Raw genomic sequence first — 8,655 nt, 5'->3', positions numbered from 1 at the left:
TATTACGTAATAAAGATGAATTGCGTTTTAAGATACCGCTGTCATTAGCTCAAATTATGGTTGTAAGTCTTCCCAATATAAACCGCATGGAGTTTTACTGGTAGGAAAAGTCCCATTGTATGCAGTGTGTGTGTGTGTGTGTGTGTGTGTGTGTGGTGTTACAGCAGAGATAAGGACCCGCAGTTCGTCACTCCTGCAGTAATTAATGACTCCAAACCCTCTCTGCTGTATGTGTGATGTGTGTGTACTAATAGTGGGTATGACTGCCTCGTACGCGTATTACCTCATTCATACGATCAGGCATACTCCTTATTAGTCTTTTAATTTCATCCTGCGTAATTGTATTCCATTCGTTTTCGAGAATTATTCGCAGTTCTCGCAGTGACTGAGGAGCAGGTACGTGATTTCGTACTTTCCTGCCGAGGTTGTCCCATAAGTGTTCGATTGGATTTAAATCTGGACTATTTGCTGGCCAATCGAGTCGATTTATGCAAACTTCATCGAAGAAATCAAGCACTCTTCTCGCAGTATGTGGTCGAGCATTGTCTTGCATAAACAAGAAGTTCTCTCCGATGAAGGGTGCGTACGGAACAACATACGGAATGAGTATGTCTTCCACGTATACATCTGCGTTCATATTCTTGTCAAAAAAGTGCAGATCTGTATGAGCTTTAGCTGAAATTCCTGCCCAAATCATTACAGAGCCTCCATTGTAGCTATGCCTCTCACTTACCGTACAGTCTGCAAATCGTTCTCCACCGCGACGATAAACTCGTTCTCGTCCATCTGGAGAATAGACACAAAAACGAGATTCATCGCTAAAGAGTACTTTGCTTCAGTCTGCGTAAGTCCAGTCTCTATGCTTAACTGCAAAATTGAGTCGAGCTACGCGATGGTGACATTTAAGCAAAGATACAGCTGCTGGCCTGCGCGAAAGCAGATTTTGTTCCTTTAATCTTCTCCGAACGGTGTTAACGGATACATTAATGTTGCGGACATCCCTTAAATTGTTTCTAATTTGAACAGATGTTCGATGTCTGTCTCTTAACGAATTTGAAACAATAAATAAATAAATAAATCGGTCATCATTGTGATTGGTACATCGAGGACGTCCCGAACCAGGCCTTCTATGGAAAGAATTGGTTTGTAAGTACCTGGCATAAGCACGTTGCACAGTTGACACTGACAAATCAATCGTTGCCTGAGCAACATACCTTCGACTTCTGCCATCTTCAATTAAAGCAATAACTTGAGCAGCCTTTTCAGGATTTATCGTCGCCATAATCGACGCAATAATTTCGATGCGAAACAATCAATTATGGTTTAAATTGATGAAGTTGCACGAAGCAACGCGCCTCGAAAGGAAAAGATCACGGAAAAAGAAAAGTCGCACGAAGCAGCGCTTATCGGAGTGAACACGAAAAGGAAAATTGTTTGTCTTTGTTTATTGTCTTGGCACATACATTTAAGAAAAATCCAGTCAAGCCAGGCGTTAAAGCCCGGCGTACCGACAGAATCTCAGTCAAGCCAGAACGTAAGCCCGGCGTACTGACAAACTCGCGAAGTCCAGCGTACAAGAGATACTATCCACTATCGGCGGTGGACCGTACGAAGGCCAAAAGCTGTACGAAGGTAATCTCTGATCGTCTCCGCGGGCACTCTTATATGCCCTGGGCAGCTCGAACTCGCGTGCGAGCCGAGGGGCTCGCGCGCGCGACAACCCAGATCGCCGCGTCGCGGCGTCTCCGTGGACTAGGAGCGCCAGGGAATTTCGACGTTCAAGTGGCGTCCAGCGACTCGGCATCCCGCGCGCCGGGTCACCGCGAACTCAGGCGCGATCCTGAACAGCATATTCAAGCTGTGTACCATAATGGCCAATCGTACGGAGAAGGTAGAGAGCTAGGGACAGCTTCGTGAACTGAAGTGTATACCACAGTGATCATGTATAACTGAAGGGTGAAGAATGATAACTTTTGATAAAAATTAAATTTCCAATTCGCAAAATTGTGTAAATTATTGTATAGAGAATAATGAACGTGGCTATTGAAATTATGAAAGAGCCAAACGAACCGCAGAGCCTCTTAGCCCCTTAAGCCTCGCTGAATCGACATTTGTTGCAAATTCGAAATTGAATATCTCGACACCTAAATATCCTAGCAGCAAATTTCAAAAACGGTTTGAAAGCTTTGAAACCGTACTTTTCGAAAGATCTATCGAAATTGTGCGCAACGATATTTTTTCAAAATGGCGGGTGATAAAAAGGAGAACATGAAAAGTTGCTAAAAAAAGGTTCGAGCGTGCGACGGCGCATGGAGCACAGTAAGTGTCGCAGCTCAATGGGGCGAAAAGTACCTAAAAGTATAGAATGTTTTCTTTAAAATACTTCGTTATAGAGCTTGATGCGATACTTATTCACTGAATTATGCAAATTTAACAAGAAAACCGCATTTTTAGCAAAATTTGGAACAACTCAGGGAAAAATGATCACATCGAGCTCGGTAAAGTAGCATTTTAAAGATAACACTCTATACTTTCATGTGCATTTGGTCCCATTACGCTGCGATACCTGATGCACACCATGCACCATCGCAAACACGGACCTTTGATTATCAATTTTGCATCCTCTCACTTTATCATCCGCCATTTTGAAAAAAATGGCCGAGCATAATTGCCATTCAGATATTCTTAAAGAGGACGTTTCAAGCTTCATTTTGTATTTCTGCGCATATTTGTATCTTCATTATTTACCAAGTTATGATCATTTGAAATTTTGTAATTTTTTCCCAAATTTTTAGTGTACCAGGTTTTTTGCGTTTGAGTGTATATAAAATAGGAAAAGAGAGAATAAGAAAATTTAAGAAAGAAATTTAGAGCTAGCTTATAAATTCATTTGTCTCGGGGACTAAGAACGATTTCGTTCGGGCACAGCCGCGCACATATTGGAATGTGTTTATGTTATAGATATCATCGAGTGATAGCTGTCCCACGTACTGCGAACTAAACAAAGACCTGAAACAAAGACTCGAAGAGGAAAATAATTTCCTTTCTTTCTTCTATTTTTTTCTTTTTAAATGATATTAAATAATTGCCATCATATTTCGCAAATAATTCCTCAAATATTATTGTCAAACCGCCTATCCTAATGTATATGCGCTTTAGAATTGTAAGAGGATCTATTCGTATTATTTAACTTTAACGATTACTACGCCCGAATGAAATAATTCTTTTAAGTTTCCAAATTCTTATATTATACCAAAGGAAATCAATAACAATATTTCCATTTCTTAGTAAAACATATTAGGTGCGCAACTAAGTTCTCGCTGTTTTTTGATGAAAATGCAACTTTATTGTAAAAAAATGGTTACAAATGAATCATTCAAAATATTGCCCATCGCTAGCGACAACTTTTTCCCATTTTTCTGGCAGAGCTCGAATACCGTCACGGGAGAAGTGTTCGTTTTTTGAGGCTATCCACGAATCAAGATATTTTGAGATGTCTTCATATGAGCGGAACTGCTGATTAGCCAGACCATGTGCCATCGAACGGAACAAGTAATAATCGGACGGCGCAATATCTGGGGAATATGGCGGGTGGGGTAGGACTTCCCATTTGAGCGTTTCTAAGTAGGTTTTAACGGGTTTGGCAACGTGAGGCCAAGCGTTGTCATGCTGTAGAATCACTTTTTCGTGCCTCTGCTCGTATTGTGGCCGCTTTTCGCGTAGTGCTCGGCTCAATCGCATCAATTGAGTTCGATACCGTTCCCCAGTGATGGTTTCGTTCGGTTTCAACAGCTCATAATAAATAACACCGCCCTGGTCCCACCAAATACACAGCAAAACCTTCGCAGCGTGAATATTCAGCCGAGCCGACGACGTAGAAGCATGACCGGGCAGTCCCCATGATTTTGTTCTCTTTGGGTTGCTGTAATGAATCCATTTTTCATCACCCGTAACGATGCGATGAAAAAAACCCTTCTTTTTTTGCCGCTGGAGCAGTTGTTCACAGGCGAAAAAACGACGCTCAACGTCTCTTGGCTTCAAATCATAAGGAACCCAAGTTCCTTGTTTTTGAATCATTCCCAACGCATGCAATCGCTTGGAAATGGCTTGGCGGGTAACTCCTAATGCTGAAGCAAGCTCTTTTTGCATTTGGCACGGATCCTCATCGAGCAATGCCTCCAATTCCGCGTCTTCGAAGGTTTTTGGTCTTCCTTCACGCGAACGGTCGTCAACATCGAAATCACCATCTTTTGCGATGGAATCAATCACGGCACGTTGTTTCACTTAAAGCAGCATCTCTGTAAACTTTTTGGAGTTCTCGATGCACTTCAGCCGCCGTTTTCTTCGAATGAAAGAAGAAAAGCAACACTTCCCGCAAATGACGATTATTTGGCACAAAATCAGACATTTTCACACAACCAAAAGTATATGACGCAAAAACAAAATCACTAATGTGTCAAAGCGGTTTGTTTACCATATGTCTAAGCTTGGTTTATGACGTTTTGGTTATGTCACAATCGACCAGCACTTACTACTGGAGCCATCTCTTGAAAAACAGCGGGAACTTAATTGCGCACCTAATAATTTTATTAATAAATCAGCCAACAACGAGACAACTGAATTACTAAACGCTACATATGATTAAGTATAATTTTAATTACTAGATAATAACATTTTTATATTTTTTAACATAATATATATTTAAATTATATTTTTTTAAAATAAATAATGAAGGGTGAATTAGGAAAAGACGCTCAATTGATATCCATAGTGTCGTGCTTGAGTATAAAAAAGGCTCGGCCCTTCGCGCGCTAGGCAATCTCTTGTCAGTCTCTAGGCAGTCTCTCGTCAGTCTCTAAGCTGTCTCTTGTTAGCCTCCAATTAGCCATCAGACAATCTTTCGCTGAGCCTCTTGTTAGCCGATTGCCAAGGGGTCTTGAGCCTGGAATCAAAAGGTCGGTATTAAAGATTATTGTTCTTGGGACTCCGTCTGCAAATGCTAAGACGTTTGTTAAGACGTAAAATCCAAATCATTAAAGATCGAACGAGCCTCTTTTCCTCATAATGATATAGAGAAATATTTCTTTTACTTGAATAAGTATTGAGCCAGCTATTAACTACATTAAATTTAGTGTATGAATTTTTAAACTTAACAATATAGAGTAATTTCATAATATATATATATATGTGTGTACAGATTTCTTTACCTCTCTTCCCTCTTATCATTTTCATTCTTTTTTCCAGAACGCCGTGCTTGAACCACGAGCACCGTTCTTCTTTTCTTTACCTTAAGAGTGTTGTGCTTGAACCACAAGCACCATTCCTCCCTTTTTCCCAGAACGCAGTGCTTGAACCACGAGCACAGTTCTTCTCTTCCTTACTTTAAGAGTGTTGTGCTTGAACCACGAGCACCATTCGCCTTTTTATTCTTCAAACTTAACCACGTCCCTTCCATCTACTCTATTATAGATATTGTTAAAATAAATATTACCTAAAAATCTCTCATGCCGGAAAGAACAAGAAGAGCCGGACGGCGGATTCAATTTAGACGTCTGTTGAAAAGTTATTATAATCCAGGCACGCTCGACCTGGCTGTTTTCAAAACAGATCCATCTAAATCTTCGGTCCCGAGAATAAAATCTTAAATAAAGGGAAATATATTTGAAGTTAAATTCAACACTAGCGAGAATACTATTATTTTTAAACCTAACAGTAACCCACCTCCAAAGGAAACAGATTCAAATAATAAGGATTTGGACAAGAACAGCGCTGATCCGAAGTAAACCAAACAAATCTAGACATTGCATGTTCTATGCTTGTCCAGGACGTAACAGCAGTATAGAACAAAACTGGTGACAGCGATGAGATATCGTTAGGATATATATATATATTTTTGTAAATCACTATATACCTTGCTCTATTTCAGCTACATATAATATTTTTATACTATATAATTGTGGTTATATATATATTGTGCAACTATAATATTCACCAAAATGGCACACAATACACGATCACAAAGTGGTAAATCTCACATCGATTCCGAAACTCTTTCACTTTCTGAGGGAGAAATCGAAGTATTCAGGAAACAAACTGTAGATAAAGAAAAATGTTTGCGAGAACAAGCGGCAACATTGACAGCTCAAAGAGAAGAGTTCGATAAAGAACGCGAAGAATTTGAACGTATAAGATCCGCTAATGTCGATATCAATAATCTCGGTGCTATTCTAAGCTCTATTCAAAAGGAACTTGCGACAATTAGATCATTACCAGAGCAATTTTTAAATCTAGAACATCGTGTGAATATGGTCCAAAAAAGAACAGAGATTCCAAGTGGAGCACAAATAGATCAAGAAGAACAACTATCTTTCTTTCAAGATAATCAAAATGCACAACATCAAATTAATCCAGATCAATCTCTAATATCAATGGCAGAACCGTGTAAAGAACCTTTTCCTATTCCCACTCAAGAAAATGCTCCTAATTTCCCAGCTAGTTCAAATCCTTTCCAAAATTACGGAACAAATTATTTTAACTCGTCCATACGAGATGCCTTAGAACTTGTCCCAAAATATGACGGACATAATATACCTGTCCTACAATTTGCACGCTCTTGTAAACGCGCAAAAGAATTGATCCCTCTTATGAATGAGGACCATTTAGTACGTTTATTAAAAAATAAGCTAACAGGGCACGCATATCTAGCTGTTGAGGATGAAATACACAATACAGTTGATCAATTCACAGATTCACTGAAACGAACTTTCGGGCCTGCAAGATTTTCCAACTATTATCGTGGACAATTAAGCATAAATTTCAAGAAACCTTCAGAGCACATTTTAGATCATATTGGTCGAGTAAAAGATTTACGAAATGCCATAATAGAGGAAGACCAAATTCAGTACAAACGGCCTCTTAATAATATTGAAATTGAGCAGATCGACTCATACACATTAGAATCCTTTTTTGAAGGTCTTCCGCCTGAATACCGTACCGAAATTCGTATAGAAGGATATCACAATCTCTACGAGGCATATAATAAAGCTATCCTCATCAGCAAAAGACTTGAGCGAGATCGTCTACGAGATCTACGTCTACGAGATAATATAAATAGACCAGTTAACACAAACTCACCTCCTAATCAACAGAAGCAAATACCGCGCATTGATATTATGCAGTCTAACCGTCCTCCATTTCGTGGTAACGCTCCAACTAACGCGTCGCGTCAATCACAACCAATCGATCCTCCTTCCCAATCAAAAATTTGTGCATACTGTAAAAATTTTGGTCATTTAATTTCTGAATGTCGAAAGAGACAATACAATAATACTAAACGCGAAAACCAACAGGGAAACTTACCTGGTCCCTCGACCACGGGCGCAAATCGGGGACAAGCGGAAGCGCGCCCCTTATACCCGATATCGACAGAAGTGTCAGAATCGCAGCTCTCGAGCTCGCAGCAGGTGCCTACCATAGAATTAGATTCGCCTTCTTTCCAAAGACCAACTGCGCTAATGCTTGATACCGGAGCTTAACCCAACCTTATAAAAATCGGTAGCTTGAATCCAACGATACCTATTGACAAACAACAAATTTTAAAATTAAAAGGAATTACTGAAAAGGCCGTAGACACTTTGGGAATAGTGCGTATCTACCTTTTTAATATCCCAGTAACCTTCCACGTCGTAGATAATCATTTTCCAATTACGCAACAAGGAATTTTGGGATCCTCGTTCTTTATTGAACAAAATGCACAAATAGATTACGGCAGTGGACATGTTACCTGGAAACAACAAGATTCCTTTTAAACTACACGAAAGTATTGTAGTTCCTCCAAGATCAAATGTCGGCTTCATGATCAGAGTTTCAAATCCGAAAATAAAAACTGGATATCTACCACGAATGTACGTGACGCCCGGAGTCTATTTAGGAGACTCTTTGGTCACGTGTATTAATGGCAAGGCCTATATTCGTGTCATTAACTCTACTGAGACCGAACTCAATCTTCTTGTTCCTACTGTTCATCTACAAGAAGTCTCTCAAACTGCCTCTAGTTTATCAGAAATTGCTTGCTCAAATAACAACAATTTTTCGAATTCCTTTAATCTCACAAGTGCACCAAAATCAATTACTTCCAACTTTGATCATCTTAGCGATGACTCCAAGGAAGGATCTAGAAGCGATCACTCTCAATGCAATCTAGTAAACTCGGAATTAATAAAATTGCCTCCACCTACCATAAGACAGGAAAAATCTTTAGGCATTCATCTTAATCAATCTAAGCCTTCTATATCTACGCCCTCACCTATCTTAGGAGCGGTAAGATCTTTGGGCAAATCGAATTATATCCTCTCTTTAACCTCCAAATCCGAGTTACGGACAGACAAAATCCTCAACCTTCTTCGTCTAGATCATTTAAATAACGAGGAAAAATCCAATATTCAATCTTTGGTAGAGCGTCATCAAGATCGATTCAATATCTTCCAGACGACTTTTTGGGACAAACCGCCACTACATCACACAAAATCCTTACGACTGATGACTCACCCATAAATACAAAACAATACCATTTTCCGCCTATGCATAAAGAAGAGATTAACAAACAAATTTCACAATTATTACAAAATAACATTATTAAACCATCTACTTCTCCCT

At 39.5% G+C, this 8,655-nt stretch overlaps 1 long non-coding RNA gene across 1 annotated transcript; it reads right to left on the bottom strand.

The window, feature by feature from the left end:
* Nucleotides 1–4,838: 4,838 nt before the first annotated feature.
* LOC112589973 (uncharacterized) lies at nt 4,839–5,824 on the bottom strand. The gene is made up of 4 exons (XR_003113904.1): nt 5,722–5,824; nt 5,492–5,640; nt 5,208–5,396; nt 4,839–4,942 (listed from the first exon to the last, which is right to left on the bottom strand). It is a non-coding gene; the product is annotated as an uncharacterized LOC112589973 (long non-coding RNA).
* Between the last annotated feature and the right edge of the window lie 2,831 nt (nt 5,825–8,655).

Source organism: Harpegnathos saltator, unplaced genomic scaffold, assembly GCF_003227715.2.
Source record: "Harpegnathos saltator strain DR-91 unplaced genomic scaffold, Hsal_v8.6 scaffold679, whole genome shotgun sequence".
In the NCBI taxonomy this organism is placed as follows: domain Eukaryota; kingdom Metazoa; phylum Arthropoda; class Insecta; order Hymenoptera; family Formicidae; genus Harpegnathos; species Harpegnathos saltator.
The sequence above is the reverse complement of the archived record's forward strand: the minus strand, read 5'-3'. Positions and strand labels throughout refer to the sequence as shown.